The sequence below is a fragment of the Macrobrachium rosenbergii genome, chromosome 20 (genome assembly GCF_040412425.1).
Source record: "Macrobrachium rosenbergii isolate ZJJX-2024 chromosome 20, ASM4041242v1, whole genome shotgun sequence".
In the NCBI taxonomy this organism is placed as follows: Eukaryota; Metazoa; Arthropoda; class Malacostraca; order Decapoda; family Palaemonidae; genus Macrobrachium; species Macrobrachium rosenbergii.
The window spans coordinates 1,662,501-1,682,074 of NC_089760.1; the positions used below are offsets into that span (position 1 = coordinate 1,662,501).

The 19,574-nt window shown below is 37.2% G+C and overlaps 1 protein-coding gene across 1 annotated transcript in view; it reads left to right on the forward strand.

The window, feature by feature from the left end:
- Positions 1–19,574, forward strand: part of LOC136848893 (protein-L-histidine N-pros-methyltransferase-like) — a 1,039,474-nt gene that overhangs the window by 166,625 nt on the left and 853,275 nt on the right. The window lies entirely within an intron of this gene.

The following is a 19,574-nucleotide window of genomic DNA, read 5'->3' on the forward strand; positions in this document are numbered from 1 at the left end:
GTTTATAAATTCAGTAGAAGTAGTACATATAGCACCTTCTCTCACGTTAAATGTAGCTATTCTTGAAGTCATGTGAAAGAACGAACAAGAGAAGTGATGTATTTTTTTTTCAATTCAATTTTTCCTTTTGCCGGAGATGCTTCCGGCCAAAGCCTCACCCTGATGAGAAATGCGTTTCAATGGGCTTCGTAAATAGGCGTCTGTTCATTTCTTTTGCTGGTGGCATTGTTTTCCTGGCGTTAATTTTAGGTCAGAATTAATTGCCGTTCATTCAACTTCATTGGCTCGTTAAAATATTGAAAGAGGAAGGTAGAGACATAACTGAACATTATCGCTTTAATTTGAATAAAATTATAATGCGCATGTGTTCTCTTCTAGCATTTAAAGAGAAATATTTTAGTTCTTTGTATGATAGATTTAGGTAAAAAAGGAAGACACTAAGTCGATCATTGTAGCGCCATGTAACATTCGTTACGTCTTATTCTAAAAAAAAAAAAAAAAATCTGTAGCCGTTACGCCTCAGTTGTTGCTATTTTCAGTTTTAGTCTCAGCCCTTTCATCGTAGAGAAAAAGGTCGATGGCTGCGATTTACTCTGCTCCATCCACGAAGCCGCAGTCGTTCATCTTATTCCAAGAAGCGTTCTCCCAATCCATAGCTTCTCAAAAGCTCTCCCTTACTCCTGACTTTCTTTGATTGTAATCACAGCAAGTCGCCCCTTTAATCCCAGAGCACTGGTCTCACTTGCGAAAAGGAAGAATCTTCGAAAACAATGAGTCATTATTAACATTATATCACAACGCAGGCAACACGCGAAGGCCCATAATGATCAGACTCCCTCTGTTGTAAGATCACAACCGTCATCTCAACCACCATCCGGTGATTGTCAGCGCATACAAATCGCGAACACCTCCCAAAACCACAATGGTCCTGGGTCATCAATCACAGGAGGATCTTCCGTCATGTTCATCATAGTTGATGGACTCTTAAAAGCCCTTGTGCTTTCGCCATTAGTTAAAAAGTCCTTTGTACGTACAAGTTCATATTTGTATAGACACTCCAGGTAGATTACTAGCATTATTGTCTGTGTATATATATATATATATATATATATATATATATAGTTATATTTATATATATTCATGTATTTATGTATATTTACAGATAGATGCTTATATATACTTATAGAAAACGATATATTGTTATTACTTGCTTTAATCCTGAATGTTTGTCTAATATCCTTTTAGAATACTAGTTTCCCATTATTATATATATATATATATATATATATATATATATATATATATATATATATATATATATATATATATATATATATATATACATACTCACATTTGTAATTTTACCAATCAAGACCAGTCGAGTCGTTGTAGCCAGCTACATGCACAGAGAAAATTACGAAGACAAGCATTTACACATAAGGCCATGTTCCTTACTGGTATAGGATAATCAGCATTAGCCCTAGTTAGGCTTATTCCGGAAATTTACATAAACTCATATGGTGATTGATGGTGGGAGGTTTCAGCGGAGATTTTTCACACTTTTTGTTTTGTGTGTGAGTGTGTGTTTTGGTTCAAGCCCTCTTAGCTCAGTGTGTCATCCTTTTTGGGTTTCAATTTTTACTATATACTTGTCGCGCATTGATTGGTAAAGCAAAATGCTGGTTAAGAGCTTGTATTGTGGAGTCTTCTAATGGAAGCAGCAGAACTGATTTATCTTATCGCAAGTTTCATTATTTTCATTCCAAATTGGTTTCAGATTTCTCTTGCTCTTTTCGATAAAGCGTGTAAGTTGCTGAACTGTGACATTTTTAAATTAACTGGACGAATTATCTAAACATGTGAATAATTATATTATATATATATATATATATGTATATATATATATATATATATATATATATATATATATATATATATATATATATATATATATATATATATATATATATATATATATATATATATATATATATATATGTGTGTGTGTGTGTGTGTATGCATATGTGTATATATATACATGTATATATAAAACAGCTGACCAACCCGGCACTGCCCAGGAAATCTCAGAATGACAGCCAATAAACTCTCTCTCTCTCTCTCTCTCTCTCTCTCTCTCTCTCTCATTCCTGTTAAGATAGTTGCTTCTTTTACATTGCCAAGCATTCTTGACATTTTATATTTCACCACTTCTCATCCATTCCTATTGGGGCTGAACTTGGACTTGAAGAGCATCGGGAGTGGGTCTGTTCATCCCAGCAATCTCGAAAACTATGGATTAAACTCTAATTTCTGTCATTTTTGACATTTTATTTCACCCTTTCTCACCCCCTTTCCTATAGGGGCTAAACTTGGACTTAAAGGGCATTGGGAGTTTCACTATTCATCTCAGCGACCTCAAAAACTATTGATTAGACTCTAATATCTGTAGTTTTCGGTTAATTTTACGTCACCACCTTCCCACCCCTTCCCACCCACCTTCCTATTGGGACTGAACTTGGGCTTAAAAGGCATCAGGAGTGTCACTATTCTTCTCAGCAACCTCGAAAACTATGGGTTAGACGCTAATATCAAGTCGTTTTTGGTTATTTTTACATGGCACCCCCTTCCCACCCCCATTCCTATCAGGTCTGAATTTGGACTTGAAGGGTATCGGGAGTGTCACTAATCGTCTCAGCGACCTCGAAAACTATGGATTAGACACTAATGTCTGTTGTTTTCTATAATTTTTGCATTTCATCCCCCTTCCCAACCCCCCTCCTTTGGTGCCAGTGGTGCCTTATCCCCACAGTGTTCTTTCCCAGATGATTAGTTATATGTATACCAGTTTTGGTTGAAATTGCTCGGTGCGTTTCAAAGTGTATGTGGAACATAAACACATATACATACATCCATATATATATATGTGTGTTTTTATCACATACACCGTAACATTTTTAATATTCAGAAACATTAAGCTACAAATGTCATTTAACATCCAATTAACTCTACCACAGGAAAAACGTACACCCAAGGAAAAATTGTCATTGATAAGCGATGGCTCAGTGGTAAAAACGTCACTATAATTCGTCGTTTCCCTACCAGTCGGTAGTTCGAATTCCGCTGGTGACGAATCGCTTATCAATTATAATTTCCCTGTGGGCATATGTTATTCCCGAAGTAAAGTGAATTGGATATTCAAAGACATTTGTAACATAGTATTTGTGAAAACTTAGCTATATATATATATATATATATATATATATATATATATATATATATATATATATATATATATATATATATATATATATATATATATATAACGTCGGAATGCCCGTGTCAGTGCTAGTCTATATAGGTATTTTTCGGATGATTTTACTTTGTCATTTTGCTTTATTCTTTATATTTATTTATTTATTTGGTTCCTTCTATCTCCCCTCGTTCTAACACCCCGCTGTATACTGCTTGTGTATGACGATACTCTTGCACTCCAACACTTTCCACTTAACAATTCAAGTTGGAGGAGTAACCGAACAGCGGGGTGAGATCCCTCCAGTATATTTAATCGACGTCACCCCATGATACCCGTACCCAAAGGCCCGTCTTGTACCCTTAATGATGCCGAGAAGAAGTGATGATTCGCAGCCTCCTGCAGGAAAGTGCTGATGAAGGACAACACCCTTGGAGAGGGCGTTGTCGTGCCCAGGGCATAAAAGAGGCTGTTTGGCAGCCTTTACGGTACGCGCGCCCTCCTTGTCTCTCAAGTCGGGCACCTCGATGTCTGTCAGAGGGTCAACTCGGGTCGTGACAGGAGCAGGTATAAATCTTGACATTTGCTGATTTGAACGAAGTTGAATTCGTCATGAGGTTTTCAGTGCGTCTCAGAAGTGGATTTTCATCCGTCGATGACTAGATTTTATATTTTAGTTTTCTGTAAAAGAAAACTATTGAGATGGTTTTTTTGTCTGTTCGTCCGCCCTCAGACCTTAAAAACTAGTGATGCTAGAGGGCTGCAAATTGATATGTTGATTATCCGCCCTCCAGTCATCAAACACACCAAATTGCAGCCCTGTAGCCTCGGTAGTTTTATTTTATTTAAGGTTAAAGTTAGCCATGATCGTGCGCCTGGCGCCGTTATGGGTGCCAACAACACAGGCCACCACCGGGCTGTGGTTGAAAGTTTCATGGGCCGCGGCTGAGAGTTCGATACTGCATTATACGCTGTACAGAAAACTCGATTGCGCCGAAGACACTTCGGCTCAATTTTTACTACTTGTTTAATACTGAAGGTCGTTGGCTTTTCATATGTAGAGTTTTAAAAATTTCTACATCTTTTCGATTCGAAGATTCGTTTAGTATGAAAATGCGCTTGCAATTTCTAGTAGGCGGACAGTTTCAGCGGCTTTCAGTTGAGCAGTTGAACTGCTGTCCGAATTAAATTTATATTGGGTTTTCACACTTATCGTAATTTTTAACTACTGTCCGAATTAAATTTATACTGGGTCTTCACACTTATCCTAATTTCTAACTACTGTCCGAATTAAATTTATACTGGGTCTTCACACTTATCCTAATTTTTAACTACTGTCCGAATTAAATTTATACTGGGTCTTCACACTTATCCTAATTTTTAACTACTGTCCGAATTAAATTTATACTGGGTCTTCACACTCATCCTAATTTTTGTCACTCTTTCTTCATCCACAGGCGCATACTTTGATTAGTGTTCTTCCTTAAGAAAAATATTTATTTACACAGACCAAATTTCTGTGACCCTACATGTGCAATTGTTCTCTGAAAAACATGTGTTGAGAAGCTTGTAAACTTGTAGAGCTTCTTGCCAAAAAGCGCCTGAAGGTCAGATTTCTGCAAAAGATCGAAATAAATGCAATTATTTCATGGTGTACACATTGACGAACACGTAGCTGCGTGTCTTTTTAAGCGAAAGCAAAATGAGCTTTAGTAATTAAGTAAGGAGTCAGACTCCCGTTCCCTTTATGGAAGTTTATCGCACAGTCAAGTAGCTAAGGAAATGTCTCATGAACAAAATAAATGATTCTCCTTTCCAAGGTTAACTTCCTGCTTTGTGAAACACCTTATCACCGTAGCTCGGGTTTAATTACAACCACTCGTTCAAACATCTTTGCCGATAGACTAAACGAATTCAGCGATTGAGTTCTTATGTAATTGCAAATAACCACCTCAAATCGCTCTTGATGGTTGGGTTAGCAGTTTTACCCAGCCTTTTAAAGTTCCTCATTGGATGGGTCGATATTGTACTCGGCTAGCACTCTCCTAGGGCCCCGCGTTCGATTCTCCGGTCGGCCAATGAAGAATTAGAGGAATTTATTTCTGGTGATAGAAAAAGCTAAGTATATCTTAGTTTAACCAGGCCACTGAGCCGATTAACAGCTCTCCTAGGGCTGGCCCGAAGTTTCTCTTTTCACATTTTTCTAGAATGATTTTTCTTCGTTCTCTCTCTCTCTCTCTCTCTCTCTCTCTCTCTCTCTCTCTCTCCGCTGATATTTCGCAAGCAGCAGCGTTTAATTAGCGTAATTAATTTTTGAAGGCTGGAATAGGCTATTAAATCATTGATTTGCAGGTATCACTCAGTCGTACACTGGAACACGAGACGTCACTTCCCTCGATTGATAAGTGAAGGACCCTTCCTCATACCCCCTTCCCCCCCCCCCGGCCATTCCCCCCAAAAGACTTCGTTGCTTGCTTTTGTTTGTGAGGAGGTGAACGAACGTATTTGGGAATCTGCGAACGACGTTACGAGAAAAATAGCATTTTTAATGTGCCATTCTAAAAAAAGAACGATACTGGATTTTTTTTTTTTTTTTTTTTTGAGACTGAATTTAAGATCTAGAAGATCTTGAATTCAGTGCCCGAAATGATGGGTTCAATTATAATTTGGTCATTAATTTTATTATTAGTTGATGATAAATCGTGGGAAGAAACGTCAATGTCTTCCCGCACTACATCGTAAGATTTAATAAGAGTTATATCATTGAAATTTAAATGTAATAGATAAAACAAGCCGACAGAAATATCATGAAAACTCCTTAATGTTTTATTGTTTTCAGCGCTACGAGAATTTTATTTCACTCATATATATATATATATATATATATATATATATATATATATATATATATATATATATATATATATATGTGTGTGTATATATATATATATATATATATATATATATATATATATATATATATATATAAATTGTGTATGTTTGTGTGAGTATGAAATACAGGGTATTGGAGCTGCAACCGCAATGCTTTTGGACGTTTGGTGATTGACATAGCGCAGAGCTGTTATTACCGAGCCTTATAAGCTTGGATGGGCAGTCATCATTGTCCTTTGTCTTCTTGAAAACCACCTCGGTAGGAGTGCCTGCTTGATTACTTATATGTTACACACACACATACAACATATATAAATGTATATATAGATAGATATATAGATAGATAATATATACTGTACATACATGGAATTGTCAGACACACAAAATAAGAGAAAAAAGCTTTTGGAAAAGACAAATGAAATAAATCTTACAACAGGACGGGAGATCTTGGGTATAGTTATGGCGGTCCGAAATGAAACCTCGGGAGGTATTTCGAATAGGAAAATTAGCGAAATGGATTTAGTTGGAGGGAAGCTGTTGCCTAATAAAAGGTGGTATGCCGTAGGGATGCCATTAGGAGACGGGGGAAGTTGATTCTACTACACCCTCTCTCTCTCTCTCTCTCTCTCTCTCTCTCTCTCTCTCTCTCTCTCTCTCTCTCTCTTCGTCTTTACCTTTATTTTTTGCTATGTCCCACCTTCCGCCTTCCTGGTAATTCGCCTCTTTCGCTTCATCACAGCTACTTCCTTACTCTTTTATCTGTTTTGTTTTAGACTCTCTCTCTCTCTCTCTCTCTCTCTCTCTCTCTCTCTCTCTCTCTCTCTCTCTCTCTCTCTCTTCCCCATCCCTGCGCTGGACATACAGGTCTAAGTTTGACTATTAAAGACAAGTTAGCTCTTGTGTGCCCTTTTACATACGCCGACGGAGGTGGACATTAGTTACAGCGAGTCCCTTTTTTGGAACCAAGAGTTCGACACTAAAAGGCTTCGTTTAAACAGGAGAAGAATTTGCCTGCTGTCCGTGAAGCACGGAGAAAGGTTGCTGATCATCCAGACAGTTTTATTTTCGTTTTTTTTTTTTTTCCCAAAGGCATCGGTTTGTTTTCTGGATATATCAATTTTTGCCCCATTATTTGAAAGAGGATATCGTCTTGAAGCGCAGAGTGTTAGATGGAAATTAGAATGAGTAGTTTCCATTCAAGGAATTAAAAAATACAATTAGAGATGAAAGCGAAAATTACGAGTAGTTTTGCTAATTGGGAAGGTTAGACGGAAAGTGTAATAAATGGTATTTCATCGTAGAATTGAGGTAATGTGAACTTCACAGCTGATCTTCAACAGCAAGAAGCAATTATTGTGTGTAGCACTAGATGGCAAAACTAAATCATTTGTTGGATATCTTGATGATGTCACTGTGTACAGGTAGATGACGAGTGAATGAAGCATAGCATTATGTACAGTAGCATCAGGGTTGCATATTTATAAATCGTTGCCCCCTAGATGACCTAGAGAGAGAGAGAGAGAGAGAGAGAGAGAGAGAGAGAGAGAGAGAGAGACCTTGAGTGTTGGATCTCTGGCAGTCTCTTTTCAGCCATCTAATAAGGTCGAGCATCAGTACCTTGGATCTCAAGTTTTCTCATTAGCTTTATTACAAAATTGTCCTCTGAGGTGAGATTCGTCTGGTGTTCGCGCAAAGGTCTCGTCGACTTCCAATAGATAAACAATATTAGTGTAAATGAATGTTGTATAATCACTTGTACCTTTTCTTCCTCGAGGACGTTAATTACCCAACCATTTTCAGGGGATTAAAAATCAGGAATAACAAGTTTTATCTGCCTTGGAAATTAGCAATATTGTCCTCCGAGGAAATAAAATACATTATGGCGGGTTGCTATTCTTCTTTTTCTCATTCTTGTGTGAGCGTCCCCTTGGCGCTAGCGAAGGGTGACCTCGAGAGAGAGAGAAAAAAAATCGACAATTAGAGATATAAAAACATGAGCGAAGTGCTCATGTGGAATGTGAACAGTCACGGGGAATTTGTAAGTATTCAATAAGTTAATTTATGGCCGGACCCCCCGTTGCCTTAAAACCTGAGCGGGGTTTTATGCGCTAATACCAACCCCGCCGCGACCGCCACCTTCCCTACCGCCCTGTCGCGAATTAAACTACACCTGCCTAATTAAAACAAATAATTTAACCCGGCTCTGAGATCAGTCGCATAAAAACAGATTAGTCATTATAGTCTCGAGATTAATGAGGCCGCTTGTGTTAAACGAGTTTTTAGCGCCGAGTAATTAAAGAATGTTGGGAGTACGAGGTGGTGCGCGGACGACTTGGCAACAGTGAAGTCTGAGATCCGCTGGCTACCCCACGGGTCAGGTTCTAAGGCTGGACCGTGGAACTCCTCTGTGCTACGGGGACAAAATTATTAATTATAATAACGAGCGTTGTTCAGTTTTTTTTTTTTTATGCTGGCTTTCTTTTGTAATTCGTCGAAATTACAACGACTTTTTCTTTCTATATAGACTGCCTGTGTCAAGTTATAGTGAATTTTGAAATTTCCTATGTTCGAATTTTTCGATTTATCGTTTCGAACAGTTCACCATCAGTCAAAATAGGATGATCAGCTAAGTTTAATTTGTGAATATACGTTGAATGACAATGCCTGGCACTGTTCTCATGTTATATCTAAGAAAACTTTCATTCGTTGAAACTGAGTCTGTTTGGGAAACTTCCCAACATACACACACACACATATAATTATATACATGTGTATATATATATATATATATATATATATATATATATATATATATATATATATATATATATGTTTGAGTGGAAATGAACTTACTTACATCCTACTTTGAGGCCGAGCGATTAGGGTTAACCTCACCCTAGCTAGGTATAGCATGCATGAGTTCGAATCCTACCCCTTCTTCTTTTGGTGTTTAAACTCATAATGTTGGTCGTATTTAAAAAGCGTGAGAGTAATTGATGGTAATGTATATGAATATATATATATATATATATATATATATATATATAGACATATATATTTATATATATATATATATATATATATATATATATATATAATGTATATGCTTGTGCTAAACTCATCCATGTTTTTATCTAAGTAAGAGAGGCTGTATTAATGAAAAGCTAAGTTTGTGTGTGCCTCTCTCTCTCTCTCTCTCTCTCTCTCTCTCTCTCTCTCTCTCTGTGTATGTATTGTGTATGTTACTGCTACTGTCATGTACACACGTAAGTCGCACAAATTCTCAGGACCACCTGTGGAGATCACGTCCTCGTCGCGAACGGTACACACTATAATGATGTCCGGCACACACCTTCCACAAAGGCTCATAGTAAGATGTTTGACACTGGACATCACGATGAAACCGATAAGGTTTAATATATATGTATTCTGCCTGTGAAGGATGCCGTAGTCGCCCTCTCCTCGACTTGGAACAAGTGCTACTTACCAGAGAAGTTCGTTGCAAACGTTTCTCGTTCTCTTGCGTTTCTTCTTCTTTCTTTTCTGCAAAGACGGTCGGTGGTTTGTTTGCGGGCGACAGTTCCCAGAGATGGTTTTTTTGCTTTATGTTTTCTTTCGTTCAGTTCTTGATTTTCATTCCTTTTAAACTGATGAACATTGAAGGGATTATTTAGATTCCTTGGGAGACTTTCGGGAGCTTTAAATCATTTCATGTGGAATTGCATATAAATTTTTGCTTTCGTATTTTTACGATTTTCCAAGAGAGAGCCGATGAAGTATAACTGTATAGGTTTATTTGAAGATTTAAGGGATTTTCAAGAAACGGAGGTGCTTGTTCAGTTTTGATTATGATAACCTTCTTATTTCAAGATCTGTGTATTGCTGGAGAGACGTTATTTGAGATCATTGCTTTCTAGGACTTTTCAAGGCAAGTAGTTGGATTATGCTGTATGGCTTTCAGACTCTCTATGAATTGCTGATGAGAACTGATACCTCGGAAGGATGAGATACGTGAGAGGGAGAGCTCTTAGGAAACATGTGTTTAATGTGGTACACCTTAATCGCCCCTGTTATTTTTCGGAAGGATTCATAAAAGAAAGAAAATCTTTGGGAAGTATTTTTGAGAAAATCCTTGGGAAATCTTTTAAAGGCCAAACTTATGCATGACCTAGGAGGGTGGGCTCATTCGAAAATGATTCTATATTTTGGTATTGTTGTTGTTAGATCAAGCTGGCCTTACGTCAGCACACGGGCTCTTTCTTGTAAAAGCAGCCCTCCAGTGAATAATTCTCCCGTACATATTTTGTCATCTTTATAAGTACTCAAGACCTGAAAATCTCTCTCTCTCTCTCTCTCTCTCTCTCTCTCTCTCTCTCTCTCTCTCTCTCTCTCTCTCTCTCTCTCTCTCTCTCCAATCCGTTTGCTTAAAAAAAATGGTTTCCCTATTATCTCCCTATTACAGTTATTAATCCCCCTCCTCACACCGCCTCTCTAATCCTCGCCCTCTGTTAACCAAAATGAGGAGAGACGGTAGTACAGAAGTCGTGCATCAACCTTTTGAGCCGTCGCGCGCATGCGCGTGTGTATGCGTTACACTGTATAATCCCCACTTCCCCCATTATGGCACGAATTTAGATGACATTAGAATGCTCTAATGTTCTTCTCCTCTTGAGTTATAGGTGTTAATCTGCAAGTGGCATCACTGCTATAATTAGGTTTATTCTGCCGGCATATAGAGGACATTTAAAACGAATATTATCGTGACAGCGGAGGCGATAAAAGGCTCTTTTAGGGCGGTATTTTTAGTCTCGGATTAAGGACAGGGCGAATGGTGGCTGTTCGTATGTAAGGGCAGCAGGACCAGACACTCGCAAGGGCTACAGAGCCCCGTTTTGTCGCCGGGGGGAGGGGGGCGGCGGGGGGCTTGCTCTTCTTGTTGGGTAGGGTATAGGTTGCGTTAGAAAGAATTACCTGAAGAGTAACCGTGGTAAATGACGATAGTGAATACTAAGTGATAACGATGAGAAGTGATAGTAAGTGAATACTTGCTTGGCAGAAGGAGTTTATTTTGCAACTGGTCGGTCTCTCATACGAAGGATGGGGCGAATGGGAAGTGCCATTGTAAACACATATCTTCATGCTAATACTTTAATAGCACATTAAAAGTCATTGATATTAAGCACATAGAAAAAAGGCCCTGGATGTTATTCAAGAAATTGTAATGATAATGAGATTCATGTGTTCATTTTGAGTAATATTTTTTCTTGGTCGTGGAAGTTGTTTTTGCTTCTGCCACATTTGTACGTGTTCAAGACGTACTCTCATGTATGTCTTACATGCCTTTGTAGTGGGAGGCAAGTTTCCAATAACGAGAAACATTAAATCATAATGGCTACATAAAATGAATACCTCTGAAAAATGAATTGTTCAGGAGACATTTTTTGACAAAGGCTCCTTTTCGGTCTTGATAAAGCAGCTTTGGTGGGGGCCGGAGGGATTTTTTTGGGGGACCGGAGAAAGAAAACTGGTGAGGACGAAGAAAAAACTTTAGAACTCGTCATTGGAAAAAAGTACGAAACGAACGTGGAACGTAAAACAACAAAAGAACAGTGGAAGAGAAAAAGCGGGCGAAAGATGAATAACCTCGTATCAGTGTATGGTCGTGAATGCGAAAATCACAGTGGCTATCAGAGTACTATGGAGGCTTCCAAAATTAATGGCCCACCCGCATTAAGACCTGCTTGTTTTCGGGGGGTCATTTTGGTCCCACCTGGTGTCCCCTTCCCCAACCTAACAAAGAGAGGAGACCAACGAAGGGGCTCCCTTAGGCAACTAGACACCAGGAGATACGTTAAAAATCAGCTCACAAAACTGTAGACTACAGTAACTTGGTTAGGGTGCGATCTTTTCAACTTAGGCCAGAACGCATTTTTCAGTAAATGGATAGAGAAATTCTGGTAATAAAAGATATAATAGTGCATCGTTTATAAAGTATTAAAGATATAGTATACAAAATTGTCGTTCATTCTGTGAATGGAGAGAATTTTTTCCTGATTGTCATTCATTCTGTGAATGGAGAGAATTTTTTTCCTGGCGTGAATGGTGCAAAACTTCTTTTATTTTAATTGTCTAAGTTTTTTATCCTATAGAAGATTCTCGGTTTTGCTTCACAGTAAAAGAATGTATTTAGTACACAGAACCTTCATTTGAGTATTTATTAAAAATGCCAAAAGTATGCCCTATTTGCAATCTGGTGCCTAAACAGAGCAATCATTTGCAGGCAAAACGGCACTAAAGGCAGGCGCGCTCTCCGAACCCTTGCTTAGCGAAGCTTGTGGTTGCCGCAACACCTTTCCCATATAAGTCCCGAAGGCTGTGAGTATATAGGTGATAAAATGGTTTTAAGTGGGCAGGACGGGTCCAGAAAGACACGTCGGAAGCCTCTCGAAAGCCTCAAAATGTTCTAGAGAAGGTTGCTAGTCTAAATCTTTATTTCTTCACAAAGTGCTAAAGGGGAAAGTCTCAGATGTTTGGGTGTGAGATATACAGAGGGATTTTGGTTGTAAAAAAATAATCTAGGCATAAAGGTACAAGTTTTTAGAAAATTTTAGGTGTTCAAAGGGGTTTCTGCCATAAAGGTAATCTTAGATATTTAGGGAGGAGAAAAAAAATGATAAAGTTTTACATTATTATGCACAGCGATAAGTGAATAACTCGAAAAGGGAGGTTTATTTGAATGTCTCTTTGTCTACAGGATACACCCTTTGATAGCATCGCGTTTCGCAAAGATCTGGCTTTATTACTGGATTTGCGTTTTTGTGATTTCTAAAACATACAGGAAGAAAACGATACAAACTATTGTAAAGATCCACGGATGAAAAGTGGCTGGTATGTTTTGTCATAGATTCGGAGGTTGAAACGTCAGTGTGCTAACGTTGCAAGGTCGACAGTTCTGTTTTTTTAGGCATAGGTGGAAAAAGATGTGATCACTAAGTCTTTGTTTCATACCAGATAGTTACTATAAATGATTTCTGTATTGAAACAAGTATTTCCTTTTTATGGTTTTCGAGTATAAATTGTTCTCTTCAATAAAGGTTCAAGTTTAAAGGTAGAACTCATTTATTTGGAGGTTTACCAACAAATACTTTTTCTTCGCAAGGCTTACAAGAGAGAGTCGGCATCCTTCATGCGAATTGAACGACCCAGGATGCCTCAGTGGAAGCGAAACGACGAACACGTGTTGAAGACATCACTTGATAGGCCTAGCAGGAAGCGCTTCCCCGAGATCAAGAGACATCGCGAGAGACAAAAGGCAGAATCTCACCAGAAGCAATGTTATTCACCATTACCATACCCGAGATCCCTCGGGTGCATACTTGAGTTTCCCCTTAAACCTTCTGTGAGCCTGACTATGTTAAGCCTCGAGTCGGAAGAGAGGCGACTTTTTCTTATTTAGGTTTCTTCTCCTCCCGTTTTTACCACCTTCCCTCGTTTGTTGCCCGAGCGCATACGCACGCACACACACACACACACGTAGCCATTTTTTGGCTGTCTTCATGGCCCGGGCCTCACCTGGGCCACACGTCACCATGAGAAGCTCGGTAACTTTGTAGAGATTACCGAGCGGGGATGAGAGGGACTCCTCTAAAATGTAGGATGGGCACAGGTGGGAAGGGACTGGCAACAGATGAGACGGGGTTAAATGCTTTTAGTCTCATTAGTACCTGAACAGGTATGAAATGAGCGGGATTTGGAGATCAACAACGGAGGAATGTCTGGCCGTGTTCGACAACAAGGAACGATCGATTTTCGACAGACACTGAATAATTGTAACAATACTTAGAGGCTAAAAACTACTAATTTTATTACGAGGATCTTGTCTGACACGAATTTTAGTTGTTCGAGTGAAGAGGTACTTAAGGAAAATAAAGGTAAGAATATTTTTTTTTATAAATGTATATTCTTGAGTATTCCTATAGCAGGCTCGACTTTGAGGATGCATAAACACTATAATCCCCATTTATGTTGTTTGCAAACTAGTCATTGAAGTGTATGACATTGAAAGAAGATAATTAAATAGACCGGTAGTGAGAGGAAAAGGGAATTTTAGAAACAGTCCTCATATTTACAACAAATTCGATGAGTGTCCAAGTTAATGTAAGTGGAGACGTCATCCAGGGCCAAGTGTCTCACAGACCCCTAACTTACCCCTTCATTCCCCACCCCCCCCCCACCTTCTCGCCCCGCCTTCCCACTTTTCTCAACCTTTTCCTTGGAGGATTTTTCCGTTGGGAACGGTGGAAGAAGGGGGAGAGTGGGGGAGGGGTGGGATGGGGAGGGAGTCGGTTATTAAAGTTGCAAATGGTTAAACACTTAAGTTACAAATCTTGCCCTTACTTGACTCAGGCTGAGACTCTGTCAAGGAGGTGAAACCCCCTTCCCGGTAAGAAGGAGGGTGGATGGGAACGGGAAGGATGTGATATCCCCCCCCCCTCCTTCCTACTTCGCTAAGGAAGAGGCAAGGAGGATTAAGAACATCAGGAGGAGGAAGAAAGAATGGCGGTTTCGTGTCATTTTCTCCAGCAGGTTTTCTCATTCTGTTGAACAGGATTTCTTTCGTAGCACTTTAGGCTGGTAGTTGATATTTTTTCTAGCTTCTCAAATTTGTTCAGTGTCATAACCTTTCTTTCATAATCTGCCATGTCGTCTGTGTATGTATATCATAAATCGCATTCAGTAATTTGGCTGTTCCATTTTTAAGTAATTTACTTTCGTTTTACCCTTATTCATTTTTGACTCTCTGTCCACTTGCTGAACATTGCTTTTCTGTTGTCCATGACGTCTAATGTTTTTTTATTATCTGTTATTATTTACAGGTCTTTTTACCTTTTACAGTTTATTTCGTATTTTCCTCTGGGTTTTAAATTTAATTAAGAGGATGAACACATATTTATGTATATACGAAAAAACAAGGCGAAAGCTTTATATTTATGGTGGACTTTATATCAAAGCTAGCAATTTATGGGCTCTAAAAGGGGGTTATTAGTTTTCAGAATGAGATGTCTGTATAGAGGGATGTGTTACGTAAGATTTTTTTTTATTTTGAAAGAATTTTATTTTTTTTTATTTTGAAAGAATTTACTCCATCTTATTTTTTTCCCCAAATATTTCTTAGAAGAAAGAAATTAAGGAGTATTGATTCGCTAGATTTGTGATAATGATGACCTGGGGGTTACGTGGAACGAGGCAGAGTAACGTGACCCCAGGTATAATCTGGAAAGAGCTATGATAAGGCGCATAAATATTCACTCCATGATACTGATTAGGCTAATCTACTACCACCTTCCTCCGCAGACTAAAACATTCCTCTCTGTTCGAGGCGATTCAAAGAGTACTTTTTTCTCTCGTTTAGGAAAATCTATACGCGGAATTATACTGGAATCTACGTGTGCGTGTGTACACTCAAGTACATGGTACCTGTATATTGAGACGTTTAGGACTAGAAAGATACAAGTGGCTTTTGTTCTTTCAAATGAAAAGCATGATATATTTTTGATGACGTTGTAAAACATCTTTTATTCCAGTTTCTTATTGATATTATCTTTTTACTGTTTAACGGATTACGAAGAAGATGGTATTGATAATTTGAGTTGTGGTGCTGGTAATGTTAAGTATGCATTGCAGATATATATATATATATATATATATATATATATATATATATATATATGTATATATGTATATATATATATATATATCTATATATATATATATATATATATATATATATATATATATATATATATATCTGTCATATGTGTATTTACGTGTGTAAAAAAATATATGCATAAAAATGTATATATATATATATATATATATATACTGCATATATATATTTTTTTTTCACGTAAACACACACCGGCGTATATATTCACATACACATCAGATTTAAGCACCTTTAGTATCTATAGTAGAGGACTTTGTTACCCTTAACATTAGCACGAAGTATGACTGGCTGTTACCCTTAACATTAGCACGAAGTATGACTGGCACTTACTGTATTTAATTGTCAGTGAACCGCCCTGTGTTCGACTGATAAGGGATCGTGCGCTATGGGAATAAAAAGCTAACGTTACGATCAACTTGTCAAAATTTCATGAAAATAGTATCGAGAAATGTACAGCCATTAACACTAGAATGTATCGTACAAACCACCATTGCTGTTTTTTAACAGGTTTTGAGGCTTCAGTCTATTGAAAGCAATTTGAATAATTAAAGAAAGTACGTAGCTAGCCATTAATTCATGCTAAAGAAAATTTCATATTTTTATATCAGGAATGTAAGTCAGATATATAAAAGCGGATTGGAAAGATGGTTTTACTATTTTATACACCACACACACACACACACACACAAATACATATGTGTGTGTGGTTGTATTTGTAAGAGAGAGAGAGATATTAGATTAATTATCAATATAAGGTTAAAGGTAATTTGTGCGTGTGTGTGTGTGTGTGTGTGTGTGTGTGAGAGAGAGAGAGAGAGAGAGAGAGGGGAGAGGTGGGGGAGGGGTGGGGATGTTAGATTAATTGTTCGAATTAAGGCCATAGGTAATTTCAAAGTAGTTTCCTCCAAGTTTGGTGTTTGCCTGGTGATAGGTGAAAAGAAATAAGTCTCAATAGATAGCTAGTAAGGTGCTTAAAGAAGTGTGGTAAAAGAGTGGTTTAGGGATATCAGCTGAGTGGCTATATTGTATAGGGTAGGAAGGATAAATCATGAGGGGAAAAAATCACTTGTTGAAAAGTTAGGTTTAAGGTAGTCGCTGAATGGCCTTGGATTTTTAATTTACTTTATTATCTCCTCACCCGGTTGATTTTCATTGTTTTGGCCCTAATTATGATATTTATTGTTATTATTTTTATGAAGACCACGTTTTATCAGAATTGCATGATATTTGACAAAGAGTTCATGCTTCCTGCCTGTGTATTTGACCAAAAGGATCATAGCATAGGTCTACTTGCAATTCATGAGGTCATAAAAAGGACAGTAATAAAAATGACGGGTTAATGGTAATTTTTTTTACTAGTTTCGTTAACAGGTCTTGAGCATTTCAATTGCCATCCAGTGTTCAATCAAAAATCACCTCAGGAGCTTGATGCATCGCCCTCAAAATGGCTGAATCGATCAAATCAGAAGTACTGTTTTTTTTTTTTTTCATTCAGCGATGTTCGTTCCAATGTTAGGTTAGTAGGAATATCAGTGATTGATTTGAAATGGCTTAATATACATATATATATATATATATATATATATATATATATATATATATATATATATATATATATATATATATATATATATATATATATATATATATATATATATATATATATATAATCGCAAATTTGTAAAATGTGGAATATGCTTCAGATGACTAAAGATTTTTACTGAGTATTTAAAAAAAATGTTAAAAAATTTAAAAACTGATGTATCACAGTAAAAATTTAAAAACTGCCTAAAAACAGTTCAAAGACACATTTCAGTGAGGATGTCTCATAACTAGCCTTCCCTTAACCTAACTCTGACCTGGGTGGGTGGCCTTTGTACCCCACCTAAAAACTCCCAACGTGACATCTTATACAAGAGAACGCTTGCACAAATATTCTGCAGTGTAACCCTAAAGGCAAGGTTTTCAAGATGACAACGGAAATTTTTACTAATGAAAAATGTGGAAAAAGACTAAACAGATTATCTTGCGATGATGCTAACTTAGAAAAATAATGACTGTTAGGAAATGTAATTATAAATGTAATTTATAATTGTGCGCATGCGCGTATATGACAAGTAGAATTTAGGTGTCAATTTATCATTACGAAAGAGGCAGGGTTTGGAGTCACCGCCGAGGTAGTTAATGCGTCACCTTCTCATCTTTACAAATGGGGACTTTATTCTTTATTCAAGGATGACTCTGTTGGGTGACGAGAGTCCTCCAGGGATGAGGGGAAAACCTTAGAGGGATTTGTTTTAAGGACAGCTAGGAGAGAACTTTAGTACCCCTTTGATGTTAGGTGATTAGGAGCATCGAAGTGGAGAGAGAGAGAGAGAGAGAGAGAGAGAGAGAGAGATATAGATATTAAAGATATAATATATATATATATATATATATATATATATATATATATATATATATATATAATGTATACATTATATATATATATATATATATATTAAATATATATATATATATATATATAATATATATATATATATATATATATATATATATATATATATATATATATATATATATATATATATATGTATATATATATATATATATATATATATATATATGTATATGAGAGAGAGAGAGAGAGAGAGATTGTGTGTGTGTATGTGTATGTTGTGTAGGAACAAACAACAGAAGGCAGACTCGGACAGAGAAGAAATAGAAATTCACTTTCTGTTAATACTGTACAATAAATAGACGAGAGATTTTGATTTTTCTTTGAAGACGCTAGCAAGTGAAATTAATGACAGATCTGTACATGTGGTTGGAAAACAAATAATAACTGACGAGAATCCACAATGTTATTGCACATGATCAGTGGACAAGCGGTAAATAACCATAATAATGAAATAAACACGAATAACTTAACGTTTGTATTAGATAACACCTGGAGAGAACACCAATTCAGGGGAATGCTGGGGAGGTGGACAGCTGAGATTAATCCGTTGTGTACCTACCCATAATGGGGGTCATGTAGAATTTTTAGTTTCCGTTCGTTCGTCAGCATATTCTTTGTACTCTCTTGAAACACTCTGAAACAACGCATAGTTATACTGCAATTATTTGTCTGAAGCACTAATTTTTCCAATTTTGTTTTACTGATAAGTGAGTTACGTTTTTATGAGTAGCCAACAAAGTCATTTCTCATTATGATTTAAATGCCTTAGATAGTGCTTCCTACTAAATATACTGTACACCATATTTGATAGAAACGGAAATTTAAACTTCAGTCATCTTGAGTGTTTTGGCTGAAATGCATTTAGTCATAGTAATGAAGAAAATACCCCATTTAAAAAAAAAAAATTTTTAACAGATGGTTCACGAAGTTGCCATACGCGTTCAATATAGAGGGTCATACCTTTCTTTTGTGGTGCGTCCCCAATACAATCTGCGTTCTTGGCGTCACAGCGTTAACATGTCAAGCATGTCAAACGTACCGTAATGATAATTACAATTTGAAAAATTTTCATGCAAATGCAGTTTTTAATTTCACTTGATCATGGTTTATTCCATGGTATGAACTATAGCTATACCATTTGTAGCACTGGGAGAATAAAAGCGAGAGAGAGAGAGAGAGAGAGAGAGAGAGAGAGAGAGAGAGAGAGAGAGAGAGAAAGTGTATTGTCCTCGACACGGTTAAGA